Source organism: Vanacampus margaritifer, chromosome 14 (assembly GCF_051991255.1).
Source record: "Vanacampus margaritifer isolate UIUO_Vmar chromosome 14, RoL_Vmar_1.0, whole genome shotgun sequence".
NCBI lineage: Eukaryota > Metazoa > Chordata > Actinopteri > Syngnathiformes > Syngnathidae > Vanacampus > Vanacampus margaritifer.
In genome coordinates, this window is record NC_135445.1 from 14148338 (window position 1) to 14164698 (window position 16361).

A 16361-nucleotide genomic window follows, 5' to 3' on the forward strand; every position below is an offset into this window, starting at 1 on the left:
AGCAGTGTTTAATTTAACAAACCTTCATCCTGATTTGTAATTCATTATTGATCAAGAGGAACGGGAACTTGGCTGTCGCGCTATGAAGCAATGCAGAATTTAAGGAAGAACTGTATTAAAAAAACAAAAAAAACATCTCTCATCGACTAGTGGTGCGAAGATTTGACTCGCAAACTGGAGCACACTGGGCGTGTTCGAGTATTTTTCAAGCCAAATACTGTGGAAGCATCGAGCATTGTTTATAGTCATTCCAAGATGAGGCTTTCTTCCACCATATGCTGCCTGCTCATTAATGAAAAGAGGCAAGCAATCCTTGAGAGAAGCCTGATGACTTTCCATCTCTGAGTCGCTATCCCGATTAGGGTTTAAATGGAGAGGCCAATTCATTTTCACACCTTTTCACTGGCGTCAAAATGTACATAGCCTTTTTCCATATACAGTGGATGAAAGAAGTCTACACAGCCCTGTTCAAACAGCAAGGTTTTGTGCTTAAAAAACAACAACGATGAGACCAGGTTGAATCAATTCAAAACTATTTCCACCATTAAGGTGGCCGCTGACCTGTACAGGCGGGGACGCCATATTACTCCTCCCAAGAAAAGTTTCTCAGCATACGATCCTATACATTTACAGTATGTATATATATATATATATATATATATATATATATATATACAAAAACCGGTATGAACCGGAAATCCGGTTTTGATTTGAACGGTGCGAGTGCACTGACACACAGTCTAATGAATCGGTCTAAAAATAGCTTGAACCGGCCGATGGCCCAGTCATAACTTTAGAAATCGATTTCATATTGCAGGTACACTTGCTGAAATACAGGGTGTGCGCTTCCCTGTTCGCCACGTCGCCAATGACGAGGAGGGGGGGAAAAAAACATGGCCGTATGCAATTTGCATATAGTAATCCTCGATGCGGCCAGTGACTCACATGATTGGTTAGAGTTCATTCGCAACATGGCCAATGATGCATTGTTTATATATGCCGGCGCTGCATGCTACTGCTAGCGAGTATTAGCAAACAAGCTGTTCTGTCGCGACCTGAGGAGGGATGAAAACGGGAATATTGTGCCGGTTTCTGCTCCAAAACGTTACTATATTCTGTAAAAGAAGGATAATCATAGGCGCATAGACGAAGTCAGCCAGGATCGCGGAGGGATGAGGAGCACGAAGTTCCACGGGTAAGTGGTCGTGAACGGTTTTGGAACCCTTTTCATTTTATTTTCTGGTGTCGCCGAGTGCACATAGTTCCCCATATAAACTGATTTACATAACATAACTGTCATTGATTGTCGTCTTAATGGTATTGCAGTTGCAACTGCAGTTGTAATGCAGTAATCATGACAAAACGTTTTTGTTATTATATGTATTAAAATTACATGAAGAAAATAGGGGTAACTACCTGTAAACAGACACAAAAATTAATTTATAAAAATGTCACTGTACCACTATTTGGACCAGCATCATAAAACAATAACATAGTGGAACTAAGTGTTCTTAAAAACGAGGTAGAGAATAGATTCCTAAAATAAACTAGTATTTATTATTGTAGGCCACTGCAACAAACATTAACACTGTGCTTGAATGTAGGAAAATAAGTGTACTGTGTGATGAATACATTCAAATGTAATGAAAATATAGAATGAAAATCATACTCAAATAATTGTTACCTGGTATCGGTACTTGCCCATTAATACTTACAAGTGTTGTATTTTATTAGGTACATGCATGTTAAAATAGCATTTTAAAAGACTGATGCGTACTAATTTGGTCTGTAACATGTCAGAGCATTACATATGCAAAATGTTGACCACTGCTTTCCAAAATAAAAGCAGATGTTTGCAAATGTGCAAATTAGCCTACGAGCTGTACATGTCTAATCTGTACATATTCATATCGTTTATATGGTAGTCTGCTTGCAAGATGGGAGGAGTAAAATGGCCGCTCTGTCGCTTCAACGGCTTGCACGGGCTGGGCTATCCAGTGGTATATACAGATCAGTGAGACGAACACAGGAGAAGTGACAATGGCGGGTATTTCCAGTACAACAATGTCACGCGAAATATTTTTGCTGTAATAGCTAATGCGCAAAACGACTACGACACGGCTATCTGCCATTGTTGACAGACTGGCGGTTCGCGCGCAGTCACGCAAGAATTGGAGCATACGTCACCAAACCGGAGGAGTATCCCGCATATGGTGTCCACATTGGAACGTGCATTTTGAAATCGTTCCACTCTGGAGCCCAGTTCCAAAAGTGATCGGTTTCAAGCTCCTTGATTCGGCAAGGATGATATCAGAATATTTTTATAACTCTAAATTTCAAGAAAACAGTAAGATACATAAAATAAATAACATTTAAAAAAAAATGCCTTTAAAAATTCAGTTTTCTTATGAATTGATGGGAAAAAGAGATACTAAAATAATGGATTCATGGTTTTATGAATTTATGATATCAGGCTCAAAAAGGAAAATTGATTCAATATATATATTATTATAATATTAGATGTTTTTAAACCCAGCCCTAGTTTTATTTAGTGGCACAAAATTGAAATGTCTACTTGAGGTGAAGTTTATTTATTTAAGTCAGCGACATGATTCGTTAGTGGTACGGCATCTATTTGAGTACACTAAAACTCTCTCTCTACCCATCTATCTATCACTCTAATTTGAATGAGAGATTATATCATCCTTTCAAAATAACACATTAATCCATTCGTGTTTATGTTAGTTTGATTCCCTAAGTAAAATACAAATCTAAATGATAATCCTTCTTAATATTCATACACGGTAAGAGTAATTATGATGTGGTAGTGCCCTTATCCTATTATGCAAAATGTACATGCAAGAGTAACTCCAATAATCTGTTATTAAATTACAGATACATATCACACATTTGTCTGTGTTGTAGAGTATGTAGAATACACAGGTTAAAAAAAAATGTTTACACAATTAAGAATTGCTGGGAAAGATTGGGGAATAGAAGTGAGGTGTCTGGGACTTTCCACTATCAGCTTGTTGTTCTTCATGTGAAGCTTTAGTCCGCTTCCTCCCACTCAAGCAATCTGCATCTAGATCCTATAACATACTTGGTGCAGTTTGGGGATCTCTTCCAATTTTTCTTCTTCTTGGCATTTGACTGTTATCACCAGAAGATGAGCATGGTAAATTCCTTTCCGTGTTATTCCTATTCCCATTGCTGTCGAGTGGTGTCAACCCATCAACAAAGTGTGTGTCTCCACTCTCCACCCACTGCGGTTGGCCCTCCAACGCACGGGTGCCAAGAGTATTGCACATATCAGTTACCAAAGAAGCAACCAGCTGATGGGTGTGACACTTTAGCTGGGACTCTAAAATCAGACATAGCTCTCACCACGAGACACAAATGCATCATTCATCAGTGAGCCCCAGTTGAGATTTGGCAATTACAAAGACATCACTGTTTCCAAACCCACTTTGTTAGCACCTGCACAAAAGGTGTGGGCCAATTAAATGGGATACATTCATGGAAGCAAGTTGAACCACGAGCTTCAATAAGACCTCTGTCCTGAACATATATAGTGTATGTATGCATATAGTCGGACCCTGGCTTCATACTTAACAAATCTGAACCTAGCCCAATCATTGCCCCTCATTCATGGTTGCCATAGCTACAGCCTTCACTTTGGGAAGGGTGAGACTTTACCATAGTGTCAGCACGCGTGCGCGTGTGCTGTGACGGGGGTGAAGGGGCTCACACTTCCTATCTGTCAAGCCTATATTCACACCGCTATTTGATGCCTCAGACAGCAGGGTGACAGATACCAGAGAATGGAGGCCTTAGACAAAATTAAGTGTCATCCCATTTAACACCAACAATCGGATTTCTTTTGCTGGGCAAAGGCATGCACAGCGATCATTTTCAATCAGCAAATCAGGACTACAGTATATGCTTGTGTGCATTGTTATCAGGATCACATAAATAATCCTTCAAATAGGGCTGCTCGATTATGAAGAAAATATTAATGGTGATTAATTTGGTAATAATTGAAATCACGATTAGGACAATCATTTGGTTTTTGGGGTACAAAATAATAAAATGTTTAAACATGTAAAAATGTTAAGACAAATGCATTTCTTTGAAACACTATAATTATTGTAAGTTCCTCTTGGACCAAACAAGATTTATTAACTCATTTGACTGCTATAGACGTCAAAAATTCATTTGAACTATTTCTATTAGTTTCACATTTTTTCCCCACTTTTGTTGACAAGAGTATGAAAGCCTAGATTTTTTTTTTAAATTGTACATTTAGAACAGATATAGAATTTGTGATTAATCGTGAAGTCATGAGATTAATCACAATTAAAAAATGTAATCGTCTGACACCCCTAATTTTTTAATAATATTTTCTTTTTTTATGAATTAGGGGCATCAGGCGATTACAAATTTTAATTGTAATTAATCACATGACTTCACTAGTTAATCAAAAATGTTATATCTGTTCTAAATGTACAATAATTTTTTTTCTAGGTTTTCATACTCTTGTTAACAAAAGTGGGAAAAAAAGGTGAAACTAATAGAAATAGTTCAAATGAGTTTTTGACATCTATAGCCGTTAATGGCAATGAATGAGCCAAATTAGTCATTTTAAATTAAAATAAAAAGGTGCAAATATATTAATTTAAACAACTAAAAATGTGTATTATTTTTTTATTTTTGTTTACGATTATGCCGATTTTGTAATTGTGGAGTGTAATGACTGAAATTGTAATTGAATTTCATTTAATTGCACAGCCTTACCATCAATTGATCAAATTTAATGGATTGTTTCATGAAATCAAGGAATAATACAACAAATATTACGAACAATTTTGGAGATGCTCCAAACAGCATTCTGGATACAGGGACTTATTGCCACCCTCAAAGCGGATATGTTTTAATCCCTCTTTGGTATCAGAATTAACAAATCATATTATCAGTATATTGAGCATTAGTAATGTGCATGTTTACACTTATGTTAACATTGCGACAGCTTTCTCAGTGACTAGTACATTTTCATATTTGACAAAGTAAGTATTAAAACAGACAGGAGAAAAGTGCTCCTTTTTCTATGTCAGAGTTGTGTCATAGCTTAGTTTCCTATTGCTGGTGTGATGTTTGACTGCTTTTTTTTTGTTTTTTAAATTAACACCATCTCTGTTGATTGCAGCCAAGACTGCAATTGTTGGTTCAATTGCTTGAAGACACAATGAACAAAACACCTCTTCCATACAATCAACAAAATTATTAATTGATTTACGCTTGTAAGGCAAGGCAAGACACGTATATTTGTTTGGGACATTTTAGCAACAAGGCCATCAAAATGCTTCACACAGAGAATACAAAAAAAACAAAAAAAAAATCAATTTTAGAAGAATCTGAAAAGTAGGGAGAAAAACAGCCAAAATAAAAGCCACAAGAGATAACAACAAGGTTAAAGTTATAGCACAAAGGTGGAGCGAAAATATAACACTTAAAAAGTGATAGTCTCTAATGTATTTTGAGTCTAAACCATTAAGAGCTTTATAAACAACAGGACACTGTATCTTGACGTCTATTCTCTGAGAGATGTGTTTTTTTTTTTTATTCAGGTCTTCCAACCTGGTCAACTCTCAAGTTTTCTAAGCATTCCATTATCAGCACACTTTTGATTAAATTGCTTGTATTGGATTTATAAAAGTGAAGGCAAAAATATGCTTTTTTTTTTTAAAAGGAGCCTGTAAATGAGCCGTGCACGTGTTACTGAAGATAACGTATCCGGATCAAAGTTGATTTCACAAAGTGTGACATATTTTCAAAATGGACATCTATGAGATTCACGTCTCATGAAATCTCCATGATACATGATAAATTAGGGCCACCCTCTGGTAGCTGCGCACGAATTTCTAAATAATCCGAGATGGCAAAAAGTGTGCAAGAAAGATAGCAATTGACTTGTGGGCTAACAGGAGAATATCGCCCTTAGAGGACTATTCCCTTGCAGCAGTGTCTTCCTCTCTCCACACGTGCACACCATCAGGCAGATGACAAGAACGATATAAACATTTAAGGATCAACATATCAGTAAAACTCCCACCACCTGCCCGGCAGCAGACAAATATAAACGCAGTTCGCTCTTACGTTGCTATTTCTTAATCTCCCCGAATCGCTCAGCTTCTGCCTGCATTCTTGCTCTCTGCAGTCAGGCCATCCATCATCATTAGGAGGGGAATAGACGACCTGTCGACACCTGCAACTACACTCTCTTCTCAGGAGAGGAGAGGAGAGGAGAGGAGAGGAGAGGGAACGTTTCAAATAAAACACTAGATACAAGAAAAAAAGAAAGAAAAGAAAGCCATTATTTAAAACCTGCCGGCTGTCGCTGGAATATAAATAACGAATGATCAATACAGTAACCTATAGTGTATTGACTTGCGGCAGACCGGAGGGCAATATCTTAATGTGTCTCAATTGATACAGAGCAAATTAGAGAATCTTTAATCAATTCAACAATTGTCCGACTCCTGCACATCCACACTTAGACTTAATCAATCTAAATTAGAGCATTGCAAAGATCTATGAAAGTCATGCACTTTAACAAGTAAAGATTGATCACTTCTTCAATCGTTCAGACTCTTCTTACTAGCAAGTGGCAGCAGTCTGATCTGGCTAAAACCCTGAAAAAGGGAAACCCAGAGACATGAATGTTCCGGAAAAATGTGCCTGTAAAGTAGCACATCTTGTAGCACAAAGTAGCAACAGCAAGACCTCAGCATTAGGGGTGTGCCAAAAAAAATAGATTCTCATAAGAATTGCGATTCTCATTTAGTATGTGTCAGAATCTATTTTAAATGTCCCAAAATCCATTTTATTTCAACTATTTTATACTTTCTTGCCCTTGTTTGTGTGTGCCTTTATTGGGAGCACTGTTCATGTTGTATACGATTTGGCCACTTAGGGGCAGTGTGGTTCAGCTCGTTCTGATACACTGTTAAGTTGTAGCCACATAGAAGCAAAAAGTCATGATCAAGTTATTCCAATAAAAGTTTTTTTTTTTTTGCAGTGTAGGATGTTAAGATGCTTCTCTGTATACATTCCTGAAGCGTTTTGTATGAATAGTCGTTCTTTTGAGTGATAAAAGTGCCACGAGTAGCGCGCTAATTAGCATTAGCGAGTCAGACTGGATCATGACAATTCTTTGCATATCTATAAATTGAAGCAGAAATCATAGTCAATCAAATAAGTTTAAATCTAAAATCGTTCTGAATCGATAATCGATTCTGAATCAAATCACAGACCCATAAAACGGAATAAAATCGAATCGTGAGACAGTCAAAGATTCCCAGCCCTAGTGATTCAGTGATTTCTAACCAAATTGCAAGAGTACCTGGAAAAGCCACCTGCAAACAAACATCTTGCCGTTATTTTTTAGTCTCTCCTGATGCAGTTTACTCAACCGAAAAACAATTCTAGCAATAATCCTCGGTCCAAATGACACAAGTCAACCGAATATAAATCAATAGTCCATTCATTTATGGTCTGCTTTTCTTTTGCTTGGTCGAGCATTTGTCATTTACCTCATTTAGCAAAATATTGAGCTATCAACGGGGGCAAGGAGCTGATGAATCTTGAAAGAAGGTGGGCTTGAAGCCAACAGAGAAAGTTTAAAGGATGGGAACAGCTCAGATGGAAGATAAAGAGCAAAGGGAAGCAGAGAGACGGGAGGAGGACGAGTAGAGGACAAAGTATTGTCTCCTGTTAATATGTAAAAATAACTCTGCTGCTGCCTGCTGGAGGAGCTAACTGGGTCACACAATTCCCACGGAGAGAGAGGGTGGAAAGCGGTATCGCATTGATTTTGTCTGTGCCATCAACGTAAAACACGTCAGTCTCCTACAACATGAAAAGCTGAGAGGCGGCAAACAGCCATTAGATGTTCAGGTTCAGACATCTTGCAATCCCAGTGGTTTATTATCGAGCCATCTAATTCCGCTTTCCTCCATTGCTAGTTGCTTTGTTTTCACCGCTCTCAAATCAGCTTGCTCGTCTTTCTTATGCACTGCTCCCGCTTTTTCTCATCTAAAATCCTGCACAACATATTCCAAACTTGATGTGGGAAGGAAAAGGAACCATTTAAATGCACAACCACATTTAGCATCTTTGGGCAAGATTTTTACTTCATGGTTCGAGTGACAATTTTATTTTATTTTTTTCTTTCTCTCAAGAGCTACAATCATGATCCCTAGATCGGAGTCAGACAAAAAAATAAAAAATAAAATAAAAATCACATACAACAGTTACGCAGCAAACGCCAAGACTGAATGTTATTAACCTGTCAATGTGAGCTTCATGTCATCAAAATACAGAAAAAAAATACAGTGAACGCATACACGTTTAAATATGGTCCATTTTGTGTATTTCATATGATCCATGAATGTAAACACAGTCATATCCAATGTGTGTAAATTGCCATTAAATCCAAACTGGGCACTTGGACCTGCAGTGTAAACCAAGGCTTTGAAACCCACTGCTCAAATAATCAATTTGTCTCAAAATCCTCAATATGTTTAAGTGCTCTATATTGAGTTGAGGATTAAAATCACTGGATACGGCATTTACTTCAATAGATAAGTGCAACCTCCCTTCCCCCCCCACCCAAAGTGGTGCAACTTGGTCCACACCCTGATATTTTTACACCTTCTAGTTTTGGGAGAAATAATCTTACATGTATTGTGATGCATATTTATTTATTTTTCTAAATCAATTAGTTCACTCATTGATTAGTTGGGAGTCAGTATAGCACCAAAAAAAAAACTGAATGCTGCCGTGTGAGCAAGTTATGGGTTAAAAAATACTGTATTGTGAGATGGTGATTAACATAACGAATCATATTCTTGTTTCTGCTGCAAAAGAGCAAGAAAAACAGAAACATCGAGCAAGTTGAATCAAATCTTCCACACAACTCAGAGAGGGCAAAGCAAATGATATGCTGAATGGCAACCGTTCATCACTGAGGATTTGCGTCCATATTCCGTATATTTGCACATATATTACGTTAAAAAGTCAGCGCTCGTCTATACAAAGCCCAGAAGACTGCATGAATGAATATATTTCTTGTGTATGCGAGTAAGTAAGTCACATTCACTTCTGTCACAGCATGAAATTAAATCAACCCACGTAAGACAATAACATTTGTACTAGTAAACATGTTCTATTGTTAAATAAAGTTTGAAAACCTGAGAGAATTTTGGACATTATACGACACACCAAAAAATAAAAAGTCTGTCGACGGTCTTTGAAAAACTTCAGCTGCGTGGAGGTTTTTAATAAAAAGTAAATAATGTGTTCTTCAGGACTAAACAATGTTTGTGTGTTGTTCAAAGGCAAAATAAAAATTAGATTTTTGAAAATATCTGTATATTCCGTAACAAATATGGCCAGGAATTACCTTTAAAATGACATCTGTGTGCTGTGGCAGACATTTTTACCACATTAAACGCCGCCGGCAGAAAACATGTAATGCTGAACTTTACAGAGCAAATTATGAGAAAAATGTGTTGCTGTATGCGGCACGGAGGATTTTGTAGCCAAAGCTCCTACACATGGAATCGAGAAACAATTCGTTTTCAGAATGATGTGATGAGTGCTACCTAATGGAGTAGTGTCACTATCCAACTTTGGGAGGAATATATACTTATACTTAGTTACAATATATTATCAATACAGACGCTCCCCTACTTACGAACATTCGAGTTACGAACAACGGTACATACGAACATTTCTGTGCGTACAGTATGTCGAAAAATGTTCGGAAAGAAATGCTGTAAGTTAGATTTTGTATTGCGCGTAGTGCTTCTTTCCGCCGCTAATACCGACGATTGGCGCTGTGAGAGCTCATTGGAGGCTGAGCAACGTGGCGAGGAGGAGGAGGAAGAAACGCCGGTCCCCGTGAAGCAGGAAATAACTTTTGAAGCCGATTCCAGCGACGACGAAGAATCTCTCATGATATAAAATCCTCCTCTTCCTCCTCCTCCATCATCTCCTTAAGCATCGAGTACATCTTCCAAAAGTAAGTTAAACTTCATTTTATTTATCTTATTACGTACATGTACATACTGTGTGTGTGTCTTTCGCTCTCTCTCTCTAACATACGTAGTACAGTACAGTACTGTACGTATTCTCTCCATTTTATTAAAAGTTTTTTTCAGTACAAACCAATGCAGGTTACTTGTACAAGCCTTAAACATACTTATATAAACCTTCAATATACTTATATAGGCTTTAAACATAAATTATAATACAAAATATAGCACTGAAGCAACTTACGAACAAATTCACCTTACGAACGATCGTCCGGAACGTAACTCGTTCGTAAGGTGGGGAGCGTCTGTATATATATATATATTTTTTTTAAAAACATGATTACCTTGATGTACACTATTGACATGAAAAACAAACGTGTTTTTTGGTTAACAAATAAGCACGCTCATAATTCGGATACAGTTGTGTGTCTGAGGAGCTGTTTCCCCGTTATGCCAACCAACAAAGCAGTAATAAGGTGAACTCATAAACCATTAAAAAGGTGTTGGTCAGCAATTCTGAGCAGCAATTGAAAAGGTTAGGTTATAAACTGCTGTGAGTTTGCATCTCATTTGGCAAGCTCTTTTATAGCGTGTGTGTTACAGACATATAGAAGACGTATTCATGAACCGAGTCTAAATATAAACAGCTTCCTTTCCGTCTCAATCTGGCATCATGATACTGTCGTTGAGATCTCTTGCTAATTCATATTATAATCCCTTTTATACAAACTAGATCATCTGAGTTTGGGAAAACCATTCGCTAATATTTAAAAGTGTTATTAAAATGGATGAAACTACTGTTATTTAAGCTGAATCAGAGCTTGAAAGCAATACAAGGCAGCGTGCTAAATGGATTAACCTGAAGTGCTGCTCTGAAATTGGCAGTGTTGCTTCCTAGCTGGCTGACAAGGGCCACCAGAAATAGCCGGGCTGCCTGAGCTGACCTCAACATACAGTAACGCAATGCAATCCGCATTTTGCTTGAACTGTGGGTCTCAATGCTAAAATGAGCATGTCACGGTCAAAAGGGAGGAATATACGCTGCATACAATATGCATAAACGTTTTATGATAACGTAGTCAAAGACGACTCCACTTAACTATCCACGTTTTGAAGCGTACTGAAACAAAATGGATCTTTCATAATTTAACATTTTGTTCTTACAGATGAGAAATGAGTACAGTAGTACTCGTGTTCTTTAGCCAGTAGCGGCAGCTGTCTGCCATCTGCAGAGGTTAGCGGTGGCGCATTGCTCACTATTACCAAGAGTCTCGTGACCGCTCGTACATCTTGACACATTAGCATGCGCGTAAACCTGACATCCTGGCTATAATTTAGACAGTTTCATGATTGTGAAAAAGATTTCAAAACACCAGAGGTAGAAGAAAAATATATTCTACAATAGCGGTGTCAAACTCATGAGCTCAGGGGCCGCATGGAGGAAAATATATTACTAAGTGGGCCGGATCGGTAAAAAAAAACAAAAGGTATGTAACTTAAAAACAATTGACATCAATTATACGCATATTTTCGCTATTTGCTCTACATTACAGAGATCAACTGTAATCATATTGTTCCAAAAAAATAACAAATGCAAACGAACGAGGCAACACTTTGCCTGTTTGAGTTTCGGATGTCTTAAATCTACCCGTTTTACATATATATTGTTCCCAGAATGCATTGTGTGACGCAGTTAATGAAGTTATACGGAACGTTAACACTATTTATTTGTGCTCCCAGTAATTGAATTTGTGTCATATTTAACACGTTTATGTTAGTCTATGATTTAGAAAAACTAATTTTTTAAACAAACCGTGACTTCAGGTTGTGTGTAAAATAATGGCATCCAGGATGATTCGGTATACAAGTTGCATTGCTCATGAAATTACATTTTTATACGTTTTTTTTTTTGTTTGTTTTTTTCTTTTTACAGAAGAGCTCAGTATTGTTCATTCGATTTGACATCATCATTGCTCTCCTTTTTTTTCTTTTTTTTTTTAAAAAATAACAAATCAATTTAAAAAATTTTAATAAATGTTTTTTTTTTTTAAATACATATACATATATATATACATATACACACATATATATATACATATACACACATATATATATATATATACATATATATATATATATATACATATACATATACATATATATACATATACATATATACATATATATATATATATATATATATATATATATATATATATATATATATATATATATATATACATACATATATATACTTTTTTTTGTATGTGGGTGAGTACGTGTATGTGCGTGTGTGTGTGTGTGTGTGTGCGTGCGTGCGTGCGAGCGTGTGTGTATTCATCAGTTCACCTAAAGCCCATTAAAAAAAATCCCATACTAATAATATAATATAATAATAAATTGCCAAATGCAGAAACATCAATGTAAGTTATCACGATGTAGTGGCTCTCTCTAACAGACAGAATTAAGTAACCGGAATTAGGTTAAAAAATTCTATATACGTAGACCATGTTTCTATAAATTTTGATATTTGGTTTTTATTTGAGGCAGATATTTTTTCCATTAAAATGTGATTTATGAGGAGGTTAGACCATTGGTCGATATTCAGAGTTTGTTTATTTTTCCAGTTAACAAGAATTGTTTTTTTAGCGATAGTAAGGGCTACAAATGTAGATTGAAATTGTTTATGTGGTAAATCAGTTGTTGTTAGGTCACCTAGCAAACACAAGTTTGGAGATAAAGGTATGCTACAGTCCAAAATAGCGGAAAGTTTTTCTAAGACTTTAGTCCAGAAATACATAACCGGAGTACATAACCATAAAGCATGAACATAAGTGTCTGTAGTGTTTTGTAAGCATTGGAGACAAATGTCGGAGTCTGAGAGTCCCATTTTCTTCATCATATATTGAGTAATGTATGTTCTGTGAATAACTTTATATTGGATAAGTTGTAAATTTGTGTGTTTTGTCATTTTAAATGCGTTTTCACAAACTTGAATCCAAAAGTCAGGTTCCGGTGCTATAGACAAGTCTGTCTCCCATTTCGAGATGGGTAAAGACATTTTATCAGTATATGAAAGTAACTTATATATTTTTGAAAGTTTTTTTGTTGTTGTCGGAGAAAGCTTGTTAATATCTTTAGCTAAAACAGGCTGTTGGAGCGTACCCCGAAGTGTTGGAATTTTTTTCTTTATCATATTTTTAACTTGTAGATAATGTAAAAAATTTCCGTTTTTTATATTGTATTTTTGGAGCAAGGATGTATATGATATAAACATATTATCTGAGAAGAGATGGTGGAGATGTGTAATTCCTTTCTGCTCCCACACAGCTAAATGAAACGGTTGGTTGTTAAGTTGAAAGTCGGGGTTATGCCATAGGGGAGAAAGTCCACAGGGCTCCACTTGGGCTTTTGTCAATTCTAGTGCCTTCCACCAGGCAGTCACGGTGGCGGAAATCATTGGGTTTTTAAAACAATTATGGCGCTTAATCGATGTTGTAATAAAGAGTAAATCTCGAAGTCTGAGGTTATTACAATCCTTCTGTTCTAGTTCCAACCAACAGTTAGTGTCTCTGTCTTTTTATACGTTTTGATTGTGGCCGGCTGATTAATTGGTCCGACATGACAATTTTTTTTTTACTTTCCAAAATCGTCTCGCGGGCCGAATTAAAACCCTTTGCATGCCTGATCCTGCTCGCGGGCCCTATGTTTGACACCCCCGTACTACAATAAATACAATATGGTTAGTAGTGAGGACTTTGCTTAGAATTTAAATATAGAATAGCCTCAATTTGCTAATACCGATTATCATGTTAAAATCCAAATGCTGGAAGTTCAGCAAAGGATAAGCCGAATATGTATGCACCTGCCAATTCAATACTGATTTGTTTTTCATCAGCCTTTAATGTTATTTAGAGGATTACTTTTAAGCTCCATTGCAGGTGACGTTAAAATGATTTTTGGCATCCTCCGGCAGACAGGTCATAAAAGGCGTGCTTTCTGCAGTCTTAAGGGCGCACAGCTCAGTTGAAATAAGGACTTATGAGTGAGCATCTCCACTCCTGCAGCATTGTTCTTCCTGCTTATATTGTGGTATGTGTACGGATTCCCCATATACAACAATACTCTGGATAAATTGGAGTGGAATATTGCCAATAGAAGTGACAGCGTAGTTATAGCCCCATTTAAAAATGCAGACTACACCCTGGATTGGTCGTCTGTTAATATGGACATACAGAGACGGACGGATCCATTCAAAATTACATACTAATATTCCCTGAGTGGGGAATCAATGCCAGACTGGCAAACACTGCACAACAAAGTACATAGGGCTGTAGCTAAGGTATTATTTTGTCCACCATCCTTACATTCTACTGTACTATCTGTGACATTGAATGTGTATGGCTTTAAAGAATGGGGGCTAGCCTGGTAAGTGTGGGTATCAGCAAATAAGAGTCGGTGGATTATTAACTGGTTAACCTGCATGTTGAGAGACTGCATGAGTTGTAGCCATCAGCGTCTTATTTATGAATGTGCACATTACTTTTTTGTCTTACCGTTTGTTCATTAAAGTGAAATAAACAAAGAAATATGTTCTAACTATACATCATAGGCTGCATTGAAATAGCTACATTGATACGTTACCTTGTGCTGGCAATCGTATGTGCCAATGGGTTAAACATTGCAATTTATCTTCCTCTGTACTTTCAGGTTGAAATTATCTCAAATTTTGGAGATTATCTGTGTTTTATAGACTCTTTCATCCTGGCTCGCCACGAGATTAGATCAGGCATCAGATACACAGAAAAATGTGCGTGCAGAAAAAAGATCACTGCGAAGCTTTCAAGCAGAGAGTTTGCTTCTACCTTGTTTGGTAATCGAATTATTTAAGCTATTTGATTAATTGAGGCAGCCCTCCAATTTACTAACGTTATGTTACTGTTGTCATCTCTTTACACCGTCTTTTATTATTGGTTTATAAAAATCTTTTTTTTCCTGTCTGGCCCCTCTCAAACTACATACAAGGCAATATCGTTACTATTATTATTGCCATATGTTGTCTCTTTTCTGACTGTCCCCACTGAAACCAAATAGCAGATTGTATTGAATTGATGCTTTTGTCCTACTGACTTTTGTTCTCACACTTCCCTCACAACCACATACTTTTGAGATTCTTAGAGTTATTAAAAAGGTAGATGCGGGTTTTTCAGCACCATGGACAGCAAACACTGCTGACAATTGATTAAGTTGACAAGAAAAAGCAATTACTACAGACACATCACGATTTGTTTGTTCAAGTAAATTACCAGTTGTGTCTTTCTCTACTTTCACACTGTTGTAAGGCAGCTCTGTATTGCCATTTTTTTAAGATTCCAGACACTCAACAAGCTCATTCGTGACATATCAGACCTCTTTTTAGCACATTTCAAAGCCCTTATCAGACCATGTTTGTTCCAATGACTGGGGGAGCGACAGGGTTCATAGATTTTGCAATGTCCTGAACAGCAGCGACGCAAGTGCAAAGCACAGTGGTTGGATCTATTGAGATGGAGAACACAGGCGGGTGTTTGCAATGCTGGCAGACAACAATCAGCCTTGACGAAGTGTCAAGGCTCCGGATCAATGACTCATTTGTGAGTGAGTGAGCGAAGGCTTGCGACATCATGAAAACCCAGACACTAACAAAGCATTCGCATCAATGTGGTGCAGTGAAGCCTGGAATATGCAGAGTTAATTCCACAAGTGTGTTTTGCTTTTTCTCTTTTTGTGATAAGACCAGAAAAGTGTTCCAGTTATGGCATAAAGGAAAAGTGTGAAGCTAACCATAAAACCAGTAATGGAACGTACAGGCAACTGTCGCTCAGTACAATATTGGCCATATAATTACTTAATATCAATTGCAAACACTATTTTATAACATAACAACCAGAAAACGACTGGAAAAGCTAGCCTACAAACGGTTGATTTTTCTCTCCTACAGATTCATGACGATCCTGACAGGTTTCAAGGTTACAGGTCCTGCTCAATTCAAGGTAACTTTTCCGTTAGGAATATGAAAATGTTACATAATAAGTGACTTTATATCATGACAGGAAGTTAATATAAGATTTGAATAAACATCCATCAAAGGTTATTTGTTCTGCATTTGCTCAGTAACAAAAAAAAAAAAAGGAGACAGTGTGTTGACCTGTGGCTGGTCAAATGCAGAGAAGCCAAACAAGCAGCTGAGTGACAGCGGCCCGGGAGCGAGGCAGGCTGAAGAGG

The 16361-nt window shown here is 37.1% G+C and overlaps 1 protein-coding gene across 5 annotated transcripts in view; it reads right to left on the reverse strand.

Annotated features, from left to right (window-relative positions):
* The window catches only part of strbp (spermatid perinuclear RNA binding protein), a 96305-nt gene that overhangs the window by 64094 nt on the left and 15850 nt on the right, over nt 1–16361 (reverse strand). For 2 of the 5 annotated variants that reach the window (XM_077542750.1, XM_077542749.1), the window contains exon 2: nt 6157–6280. The exons of the other annotated variants lie outside the window; for them this stretch is intronic. The gene's annotated coding sequence lies outside the window, so the exon portion shown is untranslated. The remainder of the gene's footprint in view (nt 1–6156; nt 6281–16361) is intronic. 5 annotated transcript variants of the gene reach the window in all.